At 36.5% G+C, this 25,983-nt stretch overlaps 1 protein-coding gene and 1 non-coding gene across 2 annotated transcripts in view; one reads left to right on the top strand and one right to left on the bottom strand.

Moving 5' to 3' along the window:
• CPED1 (cadherin like and PC-esterase domain containing 1) overlaps positions 1-25,983 on the bottom strand; it is a 314,315-nt gene that overhangs the window by 95,773 nt on the left and 192,559 nt on the right. The window lies entirely within an intron of this gene.
• LOC129485502 (U6 spliceosomal RNA) lies at positions 6,220-6,325 on the top strand. Its single transcript, XR_008658654.1, has one exon. It is a non-coding gene; the product is annotated as a U6 spliceosomal RNA (small nuclear RNA).

Raw genomic sequence — 25,983 nt, 5'->3', positions numbered from 1 at the left:
CCTCCTAGGTCCAAGCAATTCTCCTGCCTCAGCCTAGCAAGTAGCTGCAATTATAGGTGTGTGCCACCAAGCCAGGCTAGCTTTTTTATTTTTGGTAGAGCGGGGTGTTACCATGTTGACCAGGCTGGTCTTGATAATAATTTATTTCTATAACTTTGTCTTTCTTGGGGTGTCTCGATAGAAAAGTACATTTTCTAGAGTTTGTTCTCTAAGCTCTGGTTCTTGACCTTCCCATCTGATGTGCACCTCCTCCTACCTTGTATCTCAGATCTGATTTTCTCAAAAACCTAGAGATTGCTCTATTAAAGGCAGAAACACCCACACGTTACAGTGAAGGGAGGTTTTTATTAGCTTTCAACACGTGATTCTCTGCCTTGCCCTATCTAACCTCTTCACTGCTCCCTCCTCTTTTGATTTGCCTTTAATGTGGATATTCTCCTGTGAATGACTCTGAGGTTGAATGTCTGAGAGACCCTTTGCTGCTACAATGACACTATTGCTCTCATTGTCATTTCCTCATTGACCTTAACTTCTTGGTGTGATTTGTTTCTCTTCTTGGGCTAGAGAAGTTTGTTTCTCTTTAGGTTCCCCACTTTGCACTGGTCTGTATCGAACTTTCTGTTTCATTCAATTCAACAAATATTTGCTGATAATTGTGCCTGGTCCAATGTGGGATAAAAATGTAAGACTCTTTCTTTTTTTAAAAACTTTAAAATTTGTGGGGAGACAGCCAAGTACAGAGTAAGCCAAATATTGTAATAAGTTCTGCTGTACACACTTGAGAAGAATTAACTGAAGGTACGCCCACATTCCCAAAAAGGCTCCCAGAACCTCTCCATTTTGCCTTTTTCCAATTTCCAAATTCCTGTATCACTTATTTGAGGCTTAAATCAGCATTTTCCACAGTATATTCCTTGTAACACTAGGCCCAAGAGATGCTCTGTGAAAAAACAATTTCACAACGAATTAAGAATAGGAAATGTATACACATTCTCCTCTTGGAAATCCACAGTATGCATTGACACACCTGAGGTTTTCACCAGCAGAGAGGCTGAAGAAAATTTCTTTAACCCAGAATTTTCTGATTTTATATCCTTGCACACCACTTTTTACATAATACCTTATAGGAAAAGTGATGTTTCTCAGGCCACACTCTTGGAAACATTGCCCTAATTGATTCATTAAATGATGAATATGATAATGTTACAAAAATCTTACATGTATGCACGTTTGTCATCATATAAAACCTTTTATACCAGCTGGCTTTTTAAATACCCAGAATTGTGCTGCCCAATATGGTAGTAATGAGCCACTTGTAACCTACTGAGCACTTGAAACACAGCCAGTCTCAGATGAGATGCACTATAAGTGTAAAATACACACCAGATTCAGAAGACAATATAAAAAAAGAATGTGAACTCTCTCACTAGTAATTTTGATATTGATTATATATTGAAACAAAATATTTTGGATATATTTGGTCCAATAACATATTATTTAAATTAACTTCCCCTCTTTATTTTTAAAAAATGTGGCTACAGGAAAATTTAAAATTACGGATGTGGTTCACATTATCTTTCCATTGGCTGACACTGCCTTAGAAAATAGAAACTTTTTTCTATAGTTGGAGTGCAGTGGCATGATCTCAGATCACTGCAACCTCCACCTCCCGGGTTCAAGCGATTCTCTCACCTCAGCCTCCCGAGTAGCTGGGACCACAGGTGTGCACCACCACACCCAGCTAATTTTTGTATTCTTAGTAGAGACGGGTTTCACCCTGCTGGCCAGGATGGTCTAGATCTCTTGACCTCATGACCTGCCCACCTCTGCCTCCCAAAGTGCTGGGATTATAGGTGTGAACCACCACGCTCAGCCCTACATTTGTATTTTTTCTATAGCACACAGAAAGACCATATACCCAATGAAAACATTTTCAACATTGTTGACTGAATTATTATGGTTGGGAAAGCCAGTGAGTTGAATCTTATTCTCCAAGGTGTTCACACTTCTTACTCATTATTATACCCCATGTGTGGACTGTTCTTACTGTCCATTCACTACTTCAGCCTATAAATAATAGAGAACCACACCTGGTAATGCTGTGCTTCTACAGATGGTCTAAGACCCCTTGTTATGTTCTTCTTAGCTCCCCAATTACAAATGCTAAAGTGCACTTGCAATTCCTATTTCAAAGCAATCATTCCGATGTCATTTCTGTGAATTTCAATAGTTTTGGGCACTTAGACTGTAGAGTTATTCCCTGGCATTGAATCTAATTTGCCAAAGGCATCATCACTGTTTCTCATGACCTAAACTACCACTCCTTGGTGGGCAGGGGAAAAAAGCAGAAGTCAAAATCCCTACTACTATCACATTTGCTTCAGAGGAATCTTCCCAGATTTGAAGGTCCATGCAACAGGCTCAGAAATAACCGATAGAGACAGTGTATTCAGTTACCAATAGGAATGAAACTTAAAATAAAATCACATGCTTTAATAAGTCATGCCATATTTGTGAAATCATTATGCCAGCACGTGGTATCTTGTAACCACCTGAATCTACAGCTACATGAAGGGCTTTGAGTTAGCTGCATTTCACATGAGCTGCAGAGAAGCTTCTGGTGTAGTGAATTTCAGAGAGTAGTAAGAAGACAACCCCAATGGCAGCTGATATGAAAGTTGCAGTGAGAGGAAAATAAGCAGGATTGGGCAGCACTCTGTAAAGTATGAGTCCGGGCAAAAAAATAGGGAATAACACCATGGCAAATAAACTGCAGGTGCTTCCAATCAGGCAAAAGTGTGCTTGCTCCACTCACACTTGCCATCTGAGGAAAACTGCAATGAAAATGGATCTGATTTACTCATCTTTCACACAGAAGCATAGCATGTGCACAAGAAACCATACCGAACATAACCATCAAAAATGAGGAGCTTTTAGCTATAAAAAGGCATCAAAAAAGATGTGGGCTCATGACACTCAGAAGCTTGTATTTGAATAAAGAAGCCTTCTTATTTTGTCAGTTTGGTTCAATAACATTTTTTGAGATTGTCTAGTTTATAAATGCCAAGGTATAAGGTACTGAGTGATTTTTTTCCTAAACAATAAACCAAAAAACTCTGCTGACACCCCCTTGTCTTTTGCGTAATAACTGCTACCCCCAACACTATTTTCTGACTTTTTATTGTAATCTTATCCTAAACACGTCAGCCTTTCTCTATTGCAATCTAACCACACATTGTTATTAGACTTAAACTTTGAAACACATTTCTGAACGTATCTCCCCAATATTTAAAAAAAATCAATGATTTACCACTGGCATTAAACAAAAGCCACACTTACTAGTCTGATTCTTTGGTTTACAATTTGGTTTCATCTACTAGCTTGGCCTTACCATCCATAATCAAATTTGTATACTCCACAGATGAGGCAATTTGGACAGCTTGCTTTGCTACTCTTGTGCTGCCAGGCTCAGCTTCTATCTCTGCACATCCAGCTCCTACTCAAAGTTCATGGTTCAAGTCAGTTCCACGGCTCTCTCAATAGCTAGAATTCTACAGCCTCTGCCCTCAGCATTTTTCTAAGCATTCTTCTACTGTTACCTCTATTAAGCACATACGCGTGTGCACACGTACACACACACACACACACATAACACACCCATATACACACACTCGACTCTGGCAATTATTCTGCCTAAATCAAATCCTAGCTTTGCCCATTACTAGCTGTTTAACATGGGGCATTACTTAACCTCCCTGTGCCTTAGTTTCCTCAAGTATGAAAAGAAGGATAACCATAGGACTTACTTCTAAAGGTTGTTGTGGGGAATAAATGAGTTTCTGTAAAGTGCTGAGAACAGTGCTTGATGTATAGTTTGCCCTTTGTAAGTAATTTGGTGTTATCCATAGCAGCAGTCATAGTAAAGGTATTAGTGATACTGTTGTTATTTTTTAATCCCTGGCAGTACTTTCATGTGATCTCATGTATTACTCATGATCAACAAACATTTATAGAGTAAAGCAGTAAGTAAATGAGCATAAAGTAATACATTTTAAAATGAGAGTCAAGGCACTAATTTGCTATTACTTTTAAAACCTACTTTAGGAAGGCTCTCTTAATAGTACCAGGACTTATTGGGTACTCTCTAGAAAAAAAAAAGATTATTTTTAAGGAATAACTAAAGTAAAAACAAAGCTCTACGAACTGGAAACTTGTGGATTAGCTACTTTATGAAAGTGCATTATTTTAGTGTGCAATTCTGGAGAAGCAAACATTGATCAACATTTATATTTGATATCCTTAACTTTAATAAACATACACAAAACGAAAATTGAGTTCAGTCCAGTAACGACAACCAAATCGTGTTTTTTAACTTTCCAGATTGACTTTGTGCCCATTATCTCATTAAAGTTCTCTTGCTCTAATGAGCTAGACTTGTGGAAAAAGGTTTAAAAATAAAGCTGAAAAAAAAGAAACTTTAGTGTGATCTAAAATTCGGTCTCATCTATTCTCTGTCAGCGTACAGTAGCACGGGGAACTGAAGAAACACTCTTCAGCCTTTGAAAATCAATGTGCATTTCATAGAGAGCTGCTGCCTTTCAGTCATAGCATTTTCCCTGCTGTCTTATAACTATGTCCTGCACTAAATTTTACATGTCCCCACACTCCTATTTAATTCTCACAGCTGGGAGACAGGACTAAGTCCAGCCAAATCTGTTTTCCTAGAGTGCCTACAAATCTGCCCTTTAATAAATTATTTTCTCTACTATAATGGTCTCTAACTAAGTCTAATAGATTTTGCCACACAGTTGCTGCTTTAAGCAGAGAAGAGAGTTTTATGGGTTTATTAATCATGCTCTTTTTCAAAAGCTGCTGATTAAGCATTTGCCTGACAGTTGCGAGCAGTCAGAAGGTACAATGGAGGCTGTTTGCTTACTGAGTAGCAGCCTGCAGGTAGCTTTCTCAGAGGGCCCATAACAGACTGCATACAGCTAGTGCCAACTGAGCAGACTGAAGTTTCAATTCCCCCCAGCTCCCAGCAACAGATTGTTCTCAGCAATCTTCTCCCCACCATTTTATTCACCAGGACTATTCCAGCAGCCAATAGCAAAATTCCTTCCTGCTCTCCACATCCCAAAGCAGCTAAATTATTTCTGAAAACTGAATGACATGCTTGGCAAAGAATGTATTCCACCCTGAGGCGCTACTTACAACAAGGTTTTCTTTGGCCTACTCAAGCAGCAGACCCACTGAACACCATCTCCCCCCGCCTTCTAGGAAAGCGGCAACCTAAGCCACATAGTCCCTTTATGTGTTATAGTCAAGGCACCAACTAACAGCCAAACAACACAGCAAGGCTTCCTGGATTCAAGAAAACCCCTATTTCTCCAAGGCCAATTTACAGCACACTCATAGGAACACACATTCAGACCAAACACCAACCAAGCTTGAGGTTTTGTTAGAAGTCGAGATACTGGCGATAAGTAGCAAGTTGTGTTTTTGAAAGAAAAATTAACTTATATTTATTGAATTTTTTTACATTGAAGATAAATGTTTTCTTCAAAATGCATATCTGTCTGGAAGTCCTTCACATTTCTTAGATATGTGTGTAAATTTCCTTGTTCCCTTAGTGGTTATTACCAAGTAGAGAAGAGTGAAAACATCCTTGAGGTGAATTTAGTAATGATTGGTCCATGACTCGTCTAAACTTTTCTACATTTGGTTCCATAGCAAACATTTAAAGCAGTACTTCATATTCTCAACCTAGCATAAGTGTGTTAGATGTACTTCTCCTTTGACTTAAAATGATCAGATTTCTAAAATTAAATTTTTGCTGGAATTATCAACATTATGTTGATGTATCTGTAATCACTAGAAAATGAGCAGTTCTTTGTTTCAATATGTGTTTTCATATAATGAAAGGTGATTTAAAATGATAGTGATTAAACTATGGAAAGAATAAAGCAAAAATATTTTTAAACTAGCTTATGTTTCTTCAAAATCAAGCTGTTAACTCTACACAAAGATTTCCTGGGTTAATATTATAGATATCTGTGTAGATATTTCATCATGTCTATTAAAAGTCTGGGGTCTTACATATTTCTATTTGTATCTCCTATTTTGAAAGAATTAATGGACAAATAAAACAGGAGACTTTAGTATGGTACTTTATACATTGTAGTATACTAAGCAAGAAAATCATAATATTAAAAACTAATGGTGCTCGCTTCACCAACACATATACTAAAATTGGAATGATACAGAGAAGATTACATGGCCCCTGTGTAGGGATGACATGCAAATTCATGAAGAATTCCATATTTTTAAAACAGAAACTTTAGCCTGGCATAGTGGAACAAGCCTGTAGTCCCAGCTTCTCAGGAAACTGAGGCAAGAGGATCACCTGAGCTCTGAAGGCCAAGGCTGCAGTGAATGGTGAAAGCACCACTGCACTCCATCCTGGGTAATGGAGTGAGACCCTGTCTCAAAACAGAAAAACAAAAAACAAACAACTAATGAGAGAAAGGGATGTTTTTAAAAACAGATCATTTTAGTTCTCTCTAATGAATTTATAAAAATTAAAAACTTATTTTGAGACATTAGAAAGTCCCAATACACACACTTGAATTCATTTCTATCCTTCACATCATATTACATTTTTAAATAAACAATGAGACATACTGAGCTTAAAAGCTTGACAGATTTAACAGAAAAACCAAAACCCCAAACCATACAGCTGGTAAATGAAATAATCATCAGTTACAGTCTTGATATGTGGAGATCATATATGCTCTGCTTCAATCACCTGAAAAAAATGGTAAAATAAATCTATACTTTGGTCCATTTTAATTAAATTATATTTAATCAGCATTATCCAGGTAGTGCCATGAACACTTTTTACTGCTATCATTTCAAAATATATCATAGGCCGGGTACAGTGGCTCGTGCTAGTAATCCCAGCACTTTGGGAGGCCAAGGCAGGTGGATCACTTGAGGTCAGGAGTTCAAGACCAGCCTGGCCAACATGGTGAAACCCTGTCTGTACTAAAATAAATACAAAAATTAGCTGGGCATGGTGGCAGGCACCTGTAGTCCCAGCTACTTGGGAGGCTGAGGCAGGAGAATTGCTTGAACCTGGGAGGCAGAGGTTGCAGTAAGCCGAGATAGACCACTGCACTATAGCCTGGGCAACAGAGCAAGATTCTGTCTCAAAAAAAAAAAAAAAAAAAAAAATATATATATATATATATATATATATATATATATATATATATATATAGAGAGAGAGAGAGAGAGAGAGAGAGTGCTTGCTCATCCATGTAAATAGAGGCCATGACTGTACAGATAAATGAAGTCCACAGATGCTAATTTCTAACTCTTACTTCATTATATACATATAAGAAAATACTTCTGATTTATTTCTGAGATTTTCTATCAGGCATGTCTTAATCTTACACCTGAGTTTTACAGGAGATATAAAGTAGTAGAAATTTAACATAAATCAGAAATAGGATTAAATCTTAACTACCACTAACCCTGGGCAAGTTACTAGCCTTTTAAAACTTCAAGTTCCTCCTCTGTAGAGTTAACAACACTTACATAGTGGGGTTATTGAAAGGCTATGCACCTACTAACACATAGTAGTTGCTCAGAAATGGCAACTTCTCTCTATTTTCCTACTTTTCCTCTGCCCTTCGTTTGCTTCTGGCCCACTCTTTAGAATCTTGGAGAATACCACGCCATTGCTGGAATTTCAGGTGATCCATGAGAAGAAGCAATTAAAGAAGAAATTGAATTAATGTGATTTTGATTTTATTAGTTGAAGCGACCCAATAGGAACTTTGACACAAAAGAAAGCAAAACTTTTAAATCTCTCAAACAAGCCTAAAAGGTATTAGGGTACTATAAATGGTTTATTTTTTCAACTAAAGTAACCCAGATTGTTCAAATTTTCCGTCATTTAGCTTGGTATCTTTAATAAATGTTGGCCAGTCTAACAGCGCTCACATTTCACTTTTGGTTTCTTCTCTTTTAATTTTTTCATCAAACATTTGTTCATATGCATTGTAAAAACAAATAGAAATTAACCATAGCAATGGCTAAAATATAAACCACAAATTTGACTGAGTCAGTGGAGGTTTATCTGGGTAACCCCAAAATTCCATGTCTCTGCGTATTTCAGTCCCTTTGTCAACTTATTACATGATAAATGAAACAGATCAGAAGAACAGAGTAAAAGTTAATCCATCTTAAGAGTTCTATATGCTCTTGGTCAGATCCCCGATCCAAAAGGAAACCTGATCTAGGTTTTGAAAGCACTTTGGTGTCCCAGAATGATTTTACTTGATCAAGTTCCCAGAAAATACGTGGTTGAGCCTGATGACAAATTGTCAGAAAGTCAGTGGGGAAGTGCTCTGCTTCTCCTCAACAGAAAACATAAAAATCATATCTATTTTGTCTGTCTTAAAATTTTGATATGAGTCTTCTCTTTGTCATTGGGTGTGAATATTATTTATTTTACAGTATATGTTTTGTATTCAAGTGAGGAAATGAATAAAAGATAGTTTTCCCAGAAATTTTCTCTATCCTTTCAAATAACTATTGGTCTGCTTTACCCCTCAAAGCCTGACCTGCAGTTATTCAAGTTTAAACATAATGTGCCAAACATTTTGTTCACCATATTAACCTATGTGTCAGGTACAAAGAATAACTTAAGGTTAGCTCTGGTACTTGAGGGATGTCCTGATTGATTCTAGAGAGCACAGACCCAAAGCAGCATGTACACTCATGCATATCATCCATCTTATAGGTTGTATATTTCTTCCAAAATATTTGGAACCAGAAGTGTTTTGGACTTCAGATGTTTTTAGATTTCGGAATATCTGCAGTAAATATTTATCAGTTGAGCAGCCCTAATCCAAGAATCTGAAATCCAAAACGCTCCAATGACCATTCTTTTGAACCTCATGTCAGTACTCAAAAAGTTTTGAATTTTGTAGCAGTTCAGATTTTGGATTTTCAGATTAGGGATACTCAAACTCTATATGCATACATGACTTGTAGGAAAGGATGAGGGGAAATGGTGAAAGAATAAGATGACCCAAGAAAGAGCCAATTATATTTAGGAAATGGCCAGTGGACATGGTAGTTAATAGTTGCAGATTCAAATATAATGGCAAAGCTTCACAGATTTCACCTCTCCAATTTCATTACTTTCTGCTTCTGGGTCTCTAATTTACTCATAATGCCAGAAATGGGATAACTGTGCAAGATATTTTCAATGTATTTGTAAGGTCTACTTACATCACTTATTGTCAAGGAAGTGTTTTGGTTTGCTGCCATCTAGACAAGAGATCAAACAACACTGATTAAAATGAAATATTTATTGTGGACCTAACTGTAGTGCCAGTTTGTTGGTAAGCCAGGGAAATAATGTTGAAGGAAAGTTTAAAAACTGAATTATTTAAATAATAGCATTTCCTTTTTTCCTTTCTACCATCTTTCTCAATTTCTGTGATGAGCTCACCAATTAAAAATAAATTTTGATCAAGGTCTGAAACTGATATACCTCTCAGAGTTTTGGACCCAAAACTACAAAAAATAACCACAGAGGCATGCAACCAATAACCACCCAAATTTGAGTGAATTAGAACTTTTCCTTTTTGCCACACTAGTCCGAAAGCTACAGGCATTCCACCACCCTAGAAGGATCTGGAGAACTGATGGAGAGAATAAAAAATGGACACAGATTGTACATAACTGTGCTGTTGCATTTTTATTTCAACGGCCATAGAAAGAACCCCAAGTTTCAATTCAAAGGCCTCCCTAGCAAAAATAATATTCTTCTCCTCAGTCTGCCTTGTGCTGGTCCTTCAAAATCATCTCAGATGTCACTTCCTCCAAAAAGTCTCCTCTAACATTCCTAATTGCAGACTGCAGGATGTAGGCTTATGGTATCCTTTGCTCACCAGGGCATGAATCTCCCTATAAATCTGCAAACTATTTGTTAAACTCTAAAAACGGTGTCTTTTTCTATGCTCGGTGTTTTTTGAAGAGTTTGGATTGCCGTTTATGTTCTAAAAGGTGGCAAAAAGCATGAATCAAACAGTTCTTTTATTTTCTTCCCCCAAGCACCTATCCTCTAATATTTTGGAACATTTTCCTCATTCCATTAATTCTCTATTTTGCTATAACCACATGGCCTTTACCTCCAAGTAACCTTGGCATTTATAGGCTAAAGGAACAATACTATAACAGCCAAGACTGGCCAGACAAGCTTTAAAACTCAGCACTGACTCTGGGATGGGGAAAATCTGATTTGTATGTGTGTGACTTTTGTAAAATAATTTGTAACTTAACTTAGATGACTTCACTAGGATTTAATAAAATCCTGTCATCACATTCAGGTTTCAGATTTTATATGTTTGCTAAATGTGGTAGACTAATCCGAGCTGCTTTCATTTCTTCAGACTTTGAGAGACTGTACTATTTGAAAGAGAAGTTTTTGACAGTCAAAAAAGGATATGTATTTCTCCGATGCTGGAAAATAAAAGTAGATAAAAGTATTTTCTTAAAAATTACTTCTTTCTTTCTTTATTTTCTAGTTTTCCTGAGTCTAGGAAAACATTGCCTCTCTAATTTTACTAAAGTTAGAATTGAAATTATTTCCTGAAAATAATTTTTGGGATTAGGGGCAGTTTAATGTCTGGAACACACAGGTCTGGAAATGAGAAAATCTTGGTCTTATCTAGTCTAAAATATACAGACATATCTTTTTAAAAACTAAATCGGATTATGCCATGCCTGTTCTCAAAATCACCCTATCCCTCTGACCCCTGTCCAATAAAATCTAGTCTTTTTTTTTTTTTTTTTTTTTTTTGAGACAGAGTCTCGCTCTGTCGCCCAGGCTGGAGTACAGTGTCGCGATCTTGGCTCACTGCAACCTCCCCCCCGGGTTCAAGTGATTCTTCTGTCTCAGCTTCCCGAGTAGCTGGGACTGCAGACGCGTGCCACCATGCACAGCTAATTTTTGTATTTTTACTAGAGACAGAGTTTCACCATATTGGCCAGGCTGGTCTGGAACTCCTGACCTCGTGATCCGCCCGCTTCGGCCTCCCAAAGTGCTGGGATTACAAGCATGAGCCACCGCGCCTGGCCTAAAATCTAGTCTTTAGCATAGTCTGAAAGGTGTTTCATGATCTGCCTCCATTGCCCAACGTCTATGCACCCATCTCATTTTTTTTCTCTCTACTCTCTACCTCACTATTTGCCAGGGTCACAATGCCCCCTCTACTCACTGTTTCTCAAATCACCAGCATGTGCACACCCCAGGGCTTTTGCACTCACTGTTGTTCTGCTTAGGATGTGCCTGTACCAGATAGCTGAAAGGCTTCCCTTCTCACTTCATTCAGGTCTCCGCACAAATGTCACCTCATCAAATGGGCTTCTCTCATCACTATTACAATAGTGTCCCTTCTCATTCTCTGACTTTTTATCTTGTTTAATTTTTCTTCAGAGCACTTATCATTATGTGGCCTATTGTATATTTACTTGTTAAAAGTCTTTAACTGTTTCTTCAACCCTAATGTAAATTTCACAAAAGCAAGGATTTTTGTCTCTTTTTGTTTGCTGCCTGGTTCTTGTTCACTGTTGTTGCCTGGTGTCTATAATAGTACCTGATGCTCAGTAGGCACTCAGGAAATACTTGCTGCAAGTATTTATATCTGTGGAATGAATAAGTAAATCTTTGTATCTATTTCCTAAATGGATGCAGAGTTAAGATGATAAAGTAGGCAATAAATACGAATTTTATATATATATATATAAAACCTCATAAGAAAGTAGATTAAGAATATGGCTAGAACCACTGTCATTTCTTTTCCAAAAATTGTGGTGACTTTAAAAATCAACTATGGGCAAACTCATTATTTTTCATAAACTGAGAGGCATCATGGTTAAATTAATTTTTCTAACAAACCTTCCGATATGGTTTGGCTCTGTGTCCCCTCTCAAATCTCATGTTGAATTGTAATACCCAGTGTTGGGGGAGGGACCTGGTGACCTGGTGGGAGGGGAGTGTATCATGGGGGTGGATTTCCCCCTTGCTGTTCTCATGATAGTGGGTTCTCATGAGAACTGATGTGTGGCACTTCCTCCTTCACTCTTTCTCTCTCCTGTTGCCATGTGAAGATGTGCTTGCTTCCCCTTCTCCTTCTGCCATGATTGTAAGTACGTTTAGGCTTTCCAGCCATGTTTCCTATACAGCCTGCGGAACTGTCAGCCAATTAAACCTTTTTTTCATAGATTACCCAGTTTCAGGTAGTTCTTTATAGCAGTGTGAGAATGGATTAATACACCTTCACTGATTTTACAGGACTTTTTCATACTGGCTTCAAAGTATCCTTCATCTTCATAAATGAAGAAAGATATCTTGGAGCAAGGAAGATGTTGGAAGTAAAGGTAGAATGGAACACCATTATCTGATAATATGTCTGAAGGACTCAGAAATGCCCAGATCCTGCTATAAGGCATAGTCACTATTCTGCTAATTAGCAGCTCCTGAGATAATCAGACAAGGGATGATGACAAATGGGAAGCAAGGTTACTGTTGCCCAGGCTTTGCCTCAATTTTCTTTAGTAGTAAACCTGGCAGAGTCAAATACTCATGTGCAAGAAGCATTACCTCCCTCACCCAAGCTCAGATCCTAGTCTTCTCTTCTCTCCTCTTTACACCTTCTTGCCAATGACATAATTGCGTATCTGAGCCTCAATCACACTTGAGATGAGAAGGATTTTTGTGTCCCCAGCTTAACTCTATTTCTCAGCTACATTCCTGTATTTTACCACTACTCCCATTCCTTCTTGGCTTTGCAATGCCACACTCTCCTGATTTTCTTTCTTTGTCCTTACCCCTCCATTTAAGTTTCCTTTTCTGATTCTCCCCTTTCCCCATCACTAAATGCTATGATCCTCAAGGCTCAGTTTCGGAATCTTTCAGTTTTTCTCCTCACAATCTCTCTCTAGGATGTGTCATTCATTCCCACAAATGTATTTATTTTTAATGTTTTATTTGTAGAAAAGTTCAAACAAAACAAAAAGATTAAATTTAGATTGAGTGACTACAGTAAACAATAACTGAATTGTACATTTTAAAATAAAGAGTGTAATTTTGTTGTTTGTTATGCAAAGGATAAATGCTTGAAGGGACAGATACCCCATTCTCTATCATGTGCTTATTTCACATTGCATGCCTGTATCAAAACATCTCATGTACTCCATATATATATATATATATGTGTGTATATATATATACATACATATATATATATATATAAATACACACACACACACACACCTACTATGTACCCATAGAATAAAAAAATACTAAATTTGGATTGAACATCCATATTCAACAATTATCAGCATATGGTCAATCTTACTTTATCTAAACTTCTACTCCCTGATTTCTTCTCACTGGGTTATTGTAAAGTCATTACCAGATATTGTATCATTTCATCTATAAATGCTTTGATATATATTTCTAAAAGACAAACACTATTTTATACAACTAAAATACCAATCAAATTTAGAAAAAATTAATAGTTACTTAATAGAAGCAAATATCCAGTGTTTAAATTGCTCTTACTGTTTATGTTTTTAAACAATTGGTTTGTTTGAATTATGAGCCTAACAAAACATGAACATTACATTTATTTAGGAAGTCCTGTGAACTTCCTCATTGCATCATATCAAGAGGCACATAATGTCTAGTTGCATCATCTGTAAAATAAAATAAAGTCTATGTTTCCCAACTTTATGGCCACATTGTAAAATGGGGTGAGAGGGCACCAGGGCCTGAAAAGTCAGCTCATCTCTTTGTCCCTGCTGGTTATTAGAGATTTTATAATTCTGAGTTGCAAAACTATACTTTGTTTTGCTTCTCAACTCTTCTATCACCTGCAAGTAATTTTCTCTGTTAAATTAAAGCTGTTTGAAAGACCTAGAGTGTTTACTGCTCTTGGCTGAACTGCTTGATGCAGACAAGATCACAAGTTTAATTTTGGAGATTATGAGGCTGAGGTGCCTTTAGATGCAATGAACACAAAACCTAACACTCCTGCCATCACCTACAAAGCGCATGTGATCTATCCCCATCTACCTGTCCATCCTCTTCATATATCACCCTCTCCCTTATTCAACCATGCTTACCACACTGGTCTTTCTTTTTTTTGTTGTTTTTTTGAGACGGAGTCTCGCTCTTTCACCCAGGCTGGAGTGCAGTGGCGCGATTTCGGCTCACTGCAAGCTCCGCCCCCCGGGGTTCATGCCATTCTCCCGCCTCAGCCTCCCGCGCAGCTGGGACTACAGGCGCCCGCCACCTCGCCCGGCTAATTTTTTTTTTTGTAGTTTTAGTAGAGACGGGGTTTCACCGTGTTAGCCAGGATGGTCTCGATCTCCTGACCTCGTGATCCGCCCGTCTCGGCCTCCCAAAGTGCTGGGATTACAGGCGTGAGCCACCGTGCCCGGCCACCACACTGGTCTTTCTGTTTCGTTTTTGTTATCAAAAGTGCTAAGCTCTTTCTTGCCACAAACCTTTGAACCAGCAGTTTTCTATACCTGAGATTTTCTTACCCCAGCCTTTCTCAAAACTGGCTTCCTCTTAGTTGAAATATACCCTTCACAGTGAGATGTCCTCTGACAATCCTACCGACCTATTGGGCTCCTTACCATTGTCCATTATAGCAGTCTGCGCTTTTCATTTACAGCACTTAGCATAATCTGTAATTATTATATTATTTTTGGATCCTTATTTAATATCTAGATCATAAAATATATTATAAACTCCACAAAAGCAGGAGAGAAAAATCATGTCTATTTTGATTACCTTTATACTCTTGTGGGTACCCACTGTACCCTAGAAAATTGCATCTAGAATGAATGAATGTGCTTCAGAGCCCAGGGGCAGGCCCAGGTTTGGCCAGTTTATAGCTTATGCTGCAGGGAAGCAGGAAGTATCAGAGTAGACCACACTAATGTGCAGACTCTTTTGAAGCACAATGACCCAGCACATTGGATATATGTTTAAACAAATATCCTGGATTTTGACCGTCTTGAGAAACTGGGTCAAGAATTTTTTTTCTCCTCTAGAAAAGACAAGATAAATTTAACCAACTTGAAATATTGGGTAAGAAATCCGCCTAATGTTAAATGACGAGTTAATGGGTGCAGCACACCAACATGGCACATGTATACATATGTAACAAACCTGCACGTTGTGCACATGTACCCTAAAACTTAAAGTATAATAAAAAGAAAGAAATCCAGCTACTGATTGCTTGATGAAACCAGAACCACTAGACTGCTAAGCATGTAAGAAAATTTTAAGATAAAAATATTTAAAGCAAATTTACAGGATGCATAATTTTTTTATTTTTTATGGTCTCACAAAAGACTTTCTTCAGTAAACTGCAGGTATCTATAACATTTGATATTTGATTTTGATAATCTTGGTAGATGTGTGTATAATGTCCTATATGTTGGAAATCTTGTAAGGAATATGTATTATGCTGGTGTTCAGCTTTCTGGGCACCAGGAAATTAAAAAATTATATTGGCCCAAGGACAGCTTTTTCATAGATGCATAAAATATCAGGAATTTCAAATAGAGCTATCAGGACTCATTTTATAAAACAGATAAGTGCTAGTGTCCCACACACAACATTCAAATATTATTTAATAAAATTTTAAAGTTATGGAGAAAGCAGCTTTCTATAAATTCCCATGCACACAATGTTTAGGTAATTTGCAAGTGTTGAAGTAAAATTTGAAACATATTTTACCAAAGACAGAGAAGGAATAAAGGGCTGTGATAAAAGTATGGACAAGATTTGCAAATTTGTCTCCCTATCTGCTCAAAAGTATAAATAATAAGGTCTTGGATATAGAATAATTTTGGGAAGAGAAGCAAATTAAAGCAGATAAAACGAAATACCTTTTTTCTTAGTCCATTTTTTAAATGTCTTTATGGAAGAATGGCCAGTGGAAAAAAAATTATAATTATTATAATAGTGTTATATCCAGTTTATTGGATGTAACTCTCAATACTTTAATACATTATCATATCTGACTAATTAGTTGTTTGCAAAACATTTAAAATGCCCATGTCAGATTACAACCTGACCACTGAAATTTTCCCAGCACATTGCTTCCTTTCTTCTCACTGGAATGAGACTTATGCATTGTTTAAGCATAGAATCGCAGTTAGCCGCAGCATGCTGTGGATCTAAAAATCCATTAGGAGACTGTGATAATTGGACTCATATCTGCAGTAGCAATTCATTCCTAAGAACGCCCAGTAGATGCAAAGTTTGCCTGCGTTCACCAAGTGTAGTTGCTTGCTGAGTTTTGCACTCTCGAATTATAGTGCTTTGTAGAGATGGGGAATGAAGGCAGAAAGTAGTCATGTTGAACATTATCTTTCTCCATCCACTTTATACTAAAATCTCCAGAATTACTTATTGATTCCACAGCTTAAAATTATGTCCTTAATTATTACTAATAAAACAACAATTTTTGATGACTTATAGGCATCAAGTTTTGTATATTGTGCATTTATTTATCCTATCTCCTGTGATTTAATAGAGATTTCAGAATTAAAATTTAAACTTGTTTGGGGTAAAAATAGATACTTTAAAATAATTCTACAATGAATGTCTTTCTATGCTATTTGTCACAGCCATTTATGAAATACCATCTCTGTATAGAGATACATCATTTGCTATAATTTCAGTCTAGTGAACATTTATATTTGTTTGCGCCACCTAAAAATTTCCAGGAACTTTATACTGTTCTTCACACACAGAACTGATGCTATTAACCTGGAGAATTTGATTCTGCTTTGGGTCTCAGGAGTGGTGATAGGATAGTACTGAGCCATACTTCTGCTTGCTCCCATTGTAAGATCATTTATGATAAACAGCATCCATGTCTAGAAGGTTTTGCTGCAAGCTGGTGTGTGACTTTAACCACAGAAAAGAGTGTAGTTAGTCTCTTCATAAAGAAATCTCTGTGTCTGCTTCACTCTTCATTTAACCATAGGAATTAAATAGTTCCAGACATAGCAACAATTATTTTTATGCTTTCAAGTATATACTGAATCCAATATTGAATATTGTTCCCTTCTCTAGGTTTGATCAAGTTTACCTTGTTAAAGAAACTTAATTGTTTTAAAGAGTAAAAGTAACCTATTTATTCTACTATTTTCTCATTAATTTTCCATCAGTGAGAACTAAGCACACTTCTGCATCTATTTTACAATGATTTTTTCGTTCACTCACCTCCAGTTCTTACTCTATTTTTATTGCCAGAATTTGATTAAGGCAATTCTTAAGTGTACACAGAGTATAACTCAGAAAATAGAATAATCTTTTTTAATTTTATTATTATTATACTTTAAGTTTTAGGGTACATGTACACAACGTGCAGGTTTGTTACATATGTATACATGTGCCATGTTGGTGTGCTGCATCCATTAACTCGTCATTTAGCATTAGAATATTGTTAAAGTGGAAGAAATAGAAAACTCACTCACTAGTTTTCTGTAGGAAATATAATGCAAAATTTGTTAAGAGGAAAAATGAGTTCCTTCTAAAGTTTAGCAAGAAAGATTAAACACTATATGGTTTCGATAGGTGTGGTGAAGCTCAGACATAATTAAAAGCAGCTTTAGGGTTAAATTAAAGTAGCAATATTTTTTATTTCTCATTTATCTGAAATGAAACAAAAATCTCAACTACATTACTATTGTAACTGTTCACAGAAACTGTTGGTTTGCCCTCAGCTTTTTCAGCAAACTTAAGACACTCCTTTCCCCTTTTTATTAGAGGAATCTATCACTTAAATAGTAGGAAAAAAAATGGCTAAATCAAAACTCCCACATCCACTTAAAAAATACAACTGTGGTTCTGCTTCCTTCCTTTTGAAAGAAAAGAATCACACAAAAGACTTTTTTTTTTTTTTTTTTTTTTTGAGACAGTCTCGCTCTGTCACCCAGGCTGGAGTGCAGTGGCGTGATCTTGGCTCATTGCAACCTCCGTCCCTCGGGTTCAAGCAATTCTCCTGCCTCAACCTCCTGAGTAGCTGGGATTACAGGCGTGTGCCACCATGGCTGGCCAATTTTTGTATTTTCAGTAGAAACAGAGTTTCACTATGTCGGCCAAGCTGGTCTTGAATTCCTGGCCTGAAGAAATCTGCCCGCCTCGGCCTTGCAAAGTGAAGAAATAATTTTTAAAGAAGTATGGAAAACAGTTGTTCTCTACCCCCAAGTGAGTTGTATGAATCTTTAATCATCAACAGTCTAATACTTTTTCAGTTACCGGAACTTAAACTAATTCTGTGCTTTATTCTCAGTTTATATTATAAGCCAGCACTGAAAGCAAAATTGAAATCCTGAAAATTAAAATACATAGAAAACTAATATCATTATGTTCTTCTATTCATATCCAGTCCCCACTAACATCTGAGGTATTTCACATAATCTAAACCTTTATTTGAACAGTTTGCCATAGCTATTCATCCACTTATCCACTGCTTATTACCTGGTTTATTAGATCTGTGAGAGAACGCGGAAACAAAATCTGTACCTTGAGGAATTTATAGAAGCCTCTCAGCCTTCTAAAATACTCTGTGGACATCTGGAATTTCTGAGAGCATATACTGTCCTCCTCTCTTTCTTTGGGAAACCTTTGAGGTCAAGGGTCCTTTATGTTCTCAAACCTATGTTCAAGTTAATATTCAACAAATATCTCTTGGTTGACAACTGTCACCAACTCTAGATTCCAAATGTTTTGAAAACTTTGAAGCAAATATTACTTAAAATTTAGAATTTTTATTGCCATATGTCATTTTATTTCCTGGTGACAGTTGTGAAAAAGAATCTCTAAGCTGAATGGAAGCTTTACATCTTCAGGGATAAAGCCCATTGCATTGTCATAACCCCAGTGATTTCTAGGCTCAAAGAGTTTAGATAAGCACTCAGCACTTGGGGAAAGCTTGTAGGTTCTACAGCACATAATTACCATCAATTATCTGACTATTAATAACTGCAGTTTCTTGGATGATTCATACATTTTTGCAAGGCTTTGTAAAAAAACACCGAGTTTTTTTTCTTTGAAAAGACAAAGATAGGAACTCAGGATAATAAATAGGAATAAGTTTTTGAAGAAAAAAATGCTAGCATAAAGGGGAGTGAGGAAAAAAAGAAGGAAACTAATATTTCAAACACCTTCCATGTACCAGGCACAGTGGTCCTCAAGCTACATAGAAGCTTGTCTTATCTAATTAATGTTCGCAATGACGCAGTGAAGTAGGTACTATGATCTCCATCACAGAGACAAGGTAAGCAACTTGCCCAAAGTAATCCCAATAGCAAGCAGAGGACTAGAATCTAAACCCAGACTGGGTAGCCGACTATAGAACTTACAATCTGACCAGCATTATTCCTCTGTGGCATGTCATTTCAAACTACACTGAACATCAGTTGAAATAGAAGTCTCAGCCTTAGAAACAAAATGACATTCAATAACCACAGAACAAATAATGACAAGGAGAAATGAAAAGGGGATAGGAGGGAGAGAAAAAGGGAGGGAGAGAGGAAGAGAGGGGGGCAAAGGAGGAGGAAAGAAAGGAAGAAATAAGGAAAGAAAGGGAAGAAAAGGAAGGGAAGGAAGGGGAAGGAAAGAAGGAAGGAAGGAAGGAAGGAAGGAAGGAAGGAAGGAAGGAAGGAAGGCAGGCAGGCAGGCAGGCAGGCAGGTTGCTGAAATGCCACATCACTCCTACTATTACCAGTTACTGTCTCTATTAAGTGAACTTCTTTACTTTTGCTAAGAGCTGGTCTGTTTTTAATGCAGTAAAAAATACCTTAACATGGTCTACTAACTCTTCTGGCACAATTTCTATGAATTTTATATGTATTTTTTTCCGGAAAATGTAACATCATTAAAACTAAAAAAAAAAAAGCTCTCATTGAATTGAAGTGTTTAGCATGGGCTGACATATTCTAATGTTACTATAGCTTTTATAGTGGTTTTTATTGATTCTTATTGTCTAAAATAACAGAAATGTGCAACATGTTAGAAGGGTTTGGGGCACAAAAAGTTTTACGAGGGAAGTAAGCTTGTGTGACAGCTGATAGAGACACAAATGTCACTCTAGTTTCCCAGGTTCATTTTGGAATAAACGTGACTTTTAAATTTCCAGGTACTAGCTTCCTCTAAGAATATCTAACTCAGAACCATATTAAAAGCTGTAAGACTACAATATGCCCAATTAATATGCATCTAATATTCCTTGATTTAGAGTTATCTGACAATAATATGCCAGCCTTGCCAGGAACTAGGTGTGTGACCTGTGGAAAGTCACTCAACCACTCTGTGTTTTATTTTTCTTATTTGTAAAAGGAACTTAATGATTGAACCTTTCTCATACTTATAGATGATATAGGTTTTAACAATTTTACAAGGTTGACTAAAATGTTAGAAATCTATTCATGCAAACAACAATATTTGCAAACTTTTAATATTAGTCAAGGTGACATTTTGGTTAAGAAATGATGAACATCTCTTAGAAAATTAAAGAGGAATTTTTATGGTATCTTGCTGACATATAAATTTTTTAAACATCTTTAAAAATCAATAATATATTTATGTACAGATCACAGCAATATTTTTTGAGAAATGTATTTCAAACAAATATCTTTAATTCTATCCAAAAAACAATTGAGATTCTAATATGATTTAATTTTCCTGGGGACAGTCATTCTTTACCAACTGATATGTAAATATTTCAAAATTTTAGCTGCTGGAAGCTTCAAGTTACAGGGTATTTTTTGAATTGTTCCCTCCGCGTGGAATATTCTTTATTCTTACATGGTGAGTGAAATGCTCGTAAACCTTACAGACTGTCTGAAGAATATACTTGCATGTCAAGCAAACTGGGGAAACCATTCACCTTTTACAAATATATAAACAAGCATCAGCTGAACACCATTGTTTCTCCTGCAGTATGATCATCTCTCACACAAAAACACAATAAATCCATTTAAAAATCATCACACTTCATCTCATAGGGTTTCCTTGAGTACAATAGAACCCTTACTGTTGACTATTTTTTGAACATGATGAAAAAAATTATAGTTTAAAATATTATTTCGTGAAAAAAGACTCAAGTCCATTTAGAGGTGAAATAAAGCCCAAATCAAATGTCACACAGTCACAGTTTTAACCCTGGCTGACCACCCTGATCCGATCCTGTCAGAGAATGCTAAGACGTGTCCCAGCTAATCATCACGTTAGTCTTAAAAGTAACTAAGAACATTACTTTTAGTTAGTTTTAAAAGTAACCACCTTCCATGTCTCAGGCTATGCTGGAAGTATTGGAGGTGAGGTATTAATTTTAAAGCCTATAGGTAGATCATCTAAAAATCATATTCTGTTCCTATCATAAAGGGTGCATTTAAGTCTCTTCCTGTTCTCTCTTCTCTTCATTGTGTAGTAAAGAAAAATTGATGGAGCATTGAAAAGCTCAGGCTGATAATAGTATATGAAAGAACAGAAAGTGTGTGCCAAGGTGTGACTTACTGGGAGAACCCTGGAGACAAGAGTGTACAGATAATGTATCATATAATTCTAGATTTTGTCATGAATTCCATGATGTATTAAAATAATTATTACAGGATATTATTGTCCCATTGGCTTCAAAGTATAATGGAGAAAAACTAAGTAAAGAGCCTCAGAATTTTTTAAAGAAAATCAAATTAGCTACCACATTAAAAGTCCATTTTTATTTCATTGTTGATATTTTCCCAGAAAAAATACATATTTCTAAAATCTGGGGAATCCATTTATGTGTTACCTTTTAAAATACAGGAAAAAGGTAAAATAGGCCATCAGCTGAAAACACTTGTCTCTCCTGCAGTGTGATAATCTACTCACATGAAAACATAATGAGTCACTTTAAGAATCATCACACACATTTCTTGCAGTTTGCCCAAGTGTTGGGAATTTGTCAGGGAGAAAGCTACCTATTATCTGGTCTTTTGGACCACCATGTGATGCTGTTCCAAGATTCTGAAAATCCAAGCAATCTCATTCATTGAGAGAATAGCTAAATGATGTGTACTTTGTGAAAGTCATACAATTAAAACATAACAGTAAATCAGTTTTATACTTTAAAAGTGAAATTTTAGATCCCAGTGTGTATCACAGAACACAGTGCAATCATTGTTAGTTTCATTTTTTTTTCCCTTAAAAAACTTCAAGGTATTATAAATTGTGAATAATTTAAAACATTAAATGTTTACTAACAAAACTTCAGACTATCAAAGCAATATAATATATTTGTCTTTGTATTATACTAATTAAAATGTACTACTTCCCTTACTACTTTGGGGCAGGGCTAAGGAACAATGACCTTTAATACATGTTGACTAGGAAGCTAACTATAAACTGTTATGTTGGGTTTACAAGTCATTACCATTGAGCTGTTATTCATCCTAAATCTTAAACATTTGAACACATTTCAATTCACATAAACAATAGAAAATCAAATAAGAATATGAACAAAATAAAGTGATTTTCATAATTAAAGGCTTAAAGGTATAGACACATGAAAAAAACTTCTGTTTCTGCTTAGAAGAAGGTGCCAGAAACATTCCATTCTGCACACTATTGTGATAGTACTTCAGCAAGGTCTGGGGAATAAATTTATCTTCAGAATAATCCTCCCTACCCTTTAAATTTATTACATGTATACATTAGGATACAAAGGTCTATGTTAAGTTGGATACTTCCCGACATGCTTTGCTTGACTTACTCCAACCATCACTTTCTATTTCATTCAGTGCCAAACTTCTTACAGAGTATATCTATATCCACAGCTATTAATTCCACAGCTATTAATTTCTTAGGCTTGCAGCCTAGTGTCTGCCCTCACCATTCCAGGGGAATAGTTCATCTTAAGGTCTCTAACCTCCTAACTGACTAGGCCAACAGCTTGGCTCATAGTCTTAACACCCTTACCCCATCATTTTCCTGCAGAGTCTGACTTCACTGATCACTCCTTTTTGAAACATCTTTCACTTTTGGTTTCCATCACACAGTACAGCTTTGTTCTCCCATATCTCTGACCTTGTTTTTCTGCTGTATGTGCTGGCTCCAAACTTCTCCTACCTTCTAAATATAGATTGTCTCCTTGGACCTCTTTGCTGCATCCTGTTCTTTAGGTAGTCTCACCTGGCTTCACAGACTAAATTATCACATTTATACCATTGACACCTGCGTCTCCAACCCCAGTCTCAACATTCCCCTTCAGGTTTCAATTAGGTTGCCTGACAGCTCTGCTACATGACCTACCTGTATCAAAAATTCAACTTGTCCTGCGAACATTCTCATATTCTCTACAAGGTCAGCTCTTCTTGCTTTCCCTGTGTATTTCTGGAGGCACCATTCACTCTCAGTCATCTAAGTTCAAATGCTTCTATCATGACTGATTGCTTTGGTTCTGTCACTCCTGGCATTCCATTCCTCCACTTTTAATTTGGGACACATGTACTTTGCCATTGTAGTGTAGGCTGTAACATCTTGCACAGTCCTTACCACCTGTCTGCACAACTTTTTTGTCCATGTTTAAGATTCATACGATTCATCGTCAATTGTACTTGAAGTGGATCTTTCTCATCAAGCTGTGCCCCATTCCCGGTTTACCTCCACATTACAGCACAAAGTTAATGCCCTTTACCATAACAACAACAACAAAAATACACATGTGTATAATAGGTGTAAGTTTCAAAGACCACAAATTTGGTGTGTAAAATATAACTTTCTTTCTCTGAAAAGAAATTTAATTTCTAGTTAAATATCCATTCCTCAAGAAAGTCAGGATGGGCAACTTTTAGATGCTTTTACATTCAGTAGTGTTGTCTCTGATGCTATTTTCCCAATATTCCACACTGTCATTTCTCCTCTTTTCACCAGTTGCTGGTTCATTGCCCCCTCCTCAGAGGCTGCATGCCAAAAAGTGAGGATGAGGTCCTCTCTGCTACTAGGTCCTCAATCTCTTTGTGGTTCTTCTGACAAAAAGATCTGGATTCAAGAGCCCCTCCTCATGAATACTTCCTAGCACCTACCTCCTTTACTTCCCCATTGCTTTTTCTTTCTGTTCTCCAATTCAGAGAACTATAATATCTTGGGGATGATAATAAGGGATTAAATCCTAGAATCCTTTCCTGTAGGGAAGAATCCAGATTATCTAATGGACTTTATTTTCTTACTTGCATTCGTGCTATAACAACCTTACCCCCTGGTCATAAGAATAGAACACAGTAGATGCCTCCTGCATGGAAGGCAGGTAGGGGTAGAAGGAAAAAAGGGGGAAGGTAGCATAGCTTATTACAAAATGTCACGACATGACATTATAGTAGCAGAACTTAAAGACCGCTTCAGAGAGGATTATTGCCAAGCTGCAGTACAGCACTTTCTCCTCACTGCTCTTTAGAAGGAACTAGCCATTGTACTGTTACATGTGTGTAACTCTTTATGGAAAGAATTATTTTAGGTAAATATATGGGCAATATATGCATTTTGTCTTGTACACAATGTATGCATTTCTTTGGCTTGACTTAAACCTTTAAAAAGTGTTTTTTAATTGAGAATTTTCACATAAAATCCACATTTTCTGTTTTAGAAAAATATAAAAAATTGGCAACATCAGGAACTTGTACAAAATTGGCTTAAATAGAGCTTGTAAAGTTGGATAGAGAAACATGGTGAGTAGGCAAGGAGACAGAACTAATATCAACTAAGCACTTTCTATGAGTTCGACAACTGCACACACGAACACACACACATACCATTGAATCCCTGAAGTTAGGGAGGTAAGATGTTATTATTCTCATGTCAAAAAGCTAGTAAGTGACAGAGACAGGAAAGGAACCTGCATCTCTCTCACAAGGAAAACACACTACTGAACAAGAAATGGCTAGAAAAGAATGTAGTCCCAACGCATGTAAATCTCAGTGGTACCTTCCAGGAATGAGAATGTGTAGAAACCAACAGACCAAACAAAATACCAAAATGTACGCTACTGCCATTCTTTGCTGCTTTGAAACAAGTCTCTTTTTGCCAGAGTTCTCTTACTTCCTAGGCAGTCAAATTAAGTAGCTATAAGTCAGAGCATGACAGATTTACTTTAAAGCTATCAACAATTCTATACTTTGGAGTACTTCTAGTCACTATTATCACAGATGCTTCCTTTCCAAGGATGGCAGAAATCTCTGTGATAGAAAGAATATAAATAACCTGTATTTTACGTCAGATTGCCTTGGTCCTTTTCAAAATAGGAGAAAGCATACAATAAGTTATATTATGGTGGCTCTTTCCACTGCCTCTACAAATGCATAAAGTAGCAATTTTCTTTCTAAACCAAATCTGTTTGGCAAGATATACTTGCTGTTATACAAATTTAAAAATGGTCCTCTTCAGGGGAGTTTACACCTTTCAGATATTTTTGAGCTATTGTCATGACGTTCACCTTTCCCTTTGGACATTTTTGACTCCTTTAATCATGACTAATAAATCAATCCTTTCATCCTCTTAATTTTTCTTGCTATTCTCTGAACTCCATCCAGTTGGCTTATACGTATTTAGTAATGTGCAAACCAAAACTAAATGTAATATTCCAACTGTGCTTTTTTTTCAGTATTACAAAGGTGATATTTTAAAAGCTATTGATTCCCTGTAAAATATGTTTAAAAAAAAAAAAAGAAACCAGAGAAAATGAAAGGAAATAATGAGAAAGAAATAGTAAGGGCTCCTATTAAAGTTGCAACTTTGTGATTTATTTATGGATATTCCCTGATTTCAATTATAGGAGGCTTATTACTATTAGTTATTTAACTAACTATGCAATTGAAGTTATTTCCAGAGGTTTT

This window comes from Symphalangus syndactylus, chromosome 6 (genome assembly GCF_028878055.3).
Source record: "Symphalangus syndactylus isolate Jambi chromosome 6, NHGRI_mSymSyn1-v2.1_pri, whole genome shotgun sequence".
In the NCBI taxonomy this organism is placed as follows: Eukaryota; Metazoa; Chordata; class Mammalia; order Primates; family Hylobatidae; genus Symphalangus; species Symphalangus syndactylus.
Note: the sequence above shows the minus strand (reverse complement) of the source record. Positions and strands in the feature narration are given on the sequence as shown.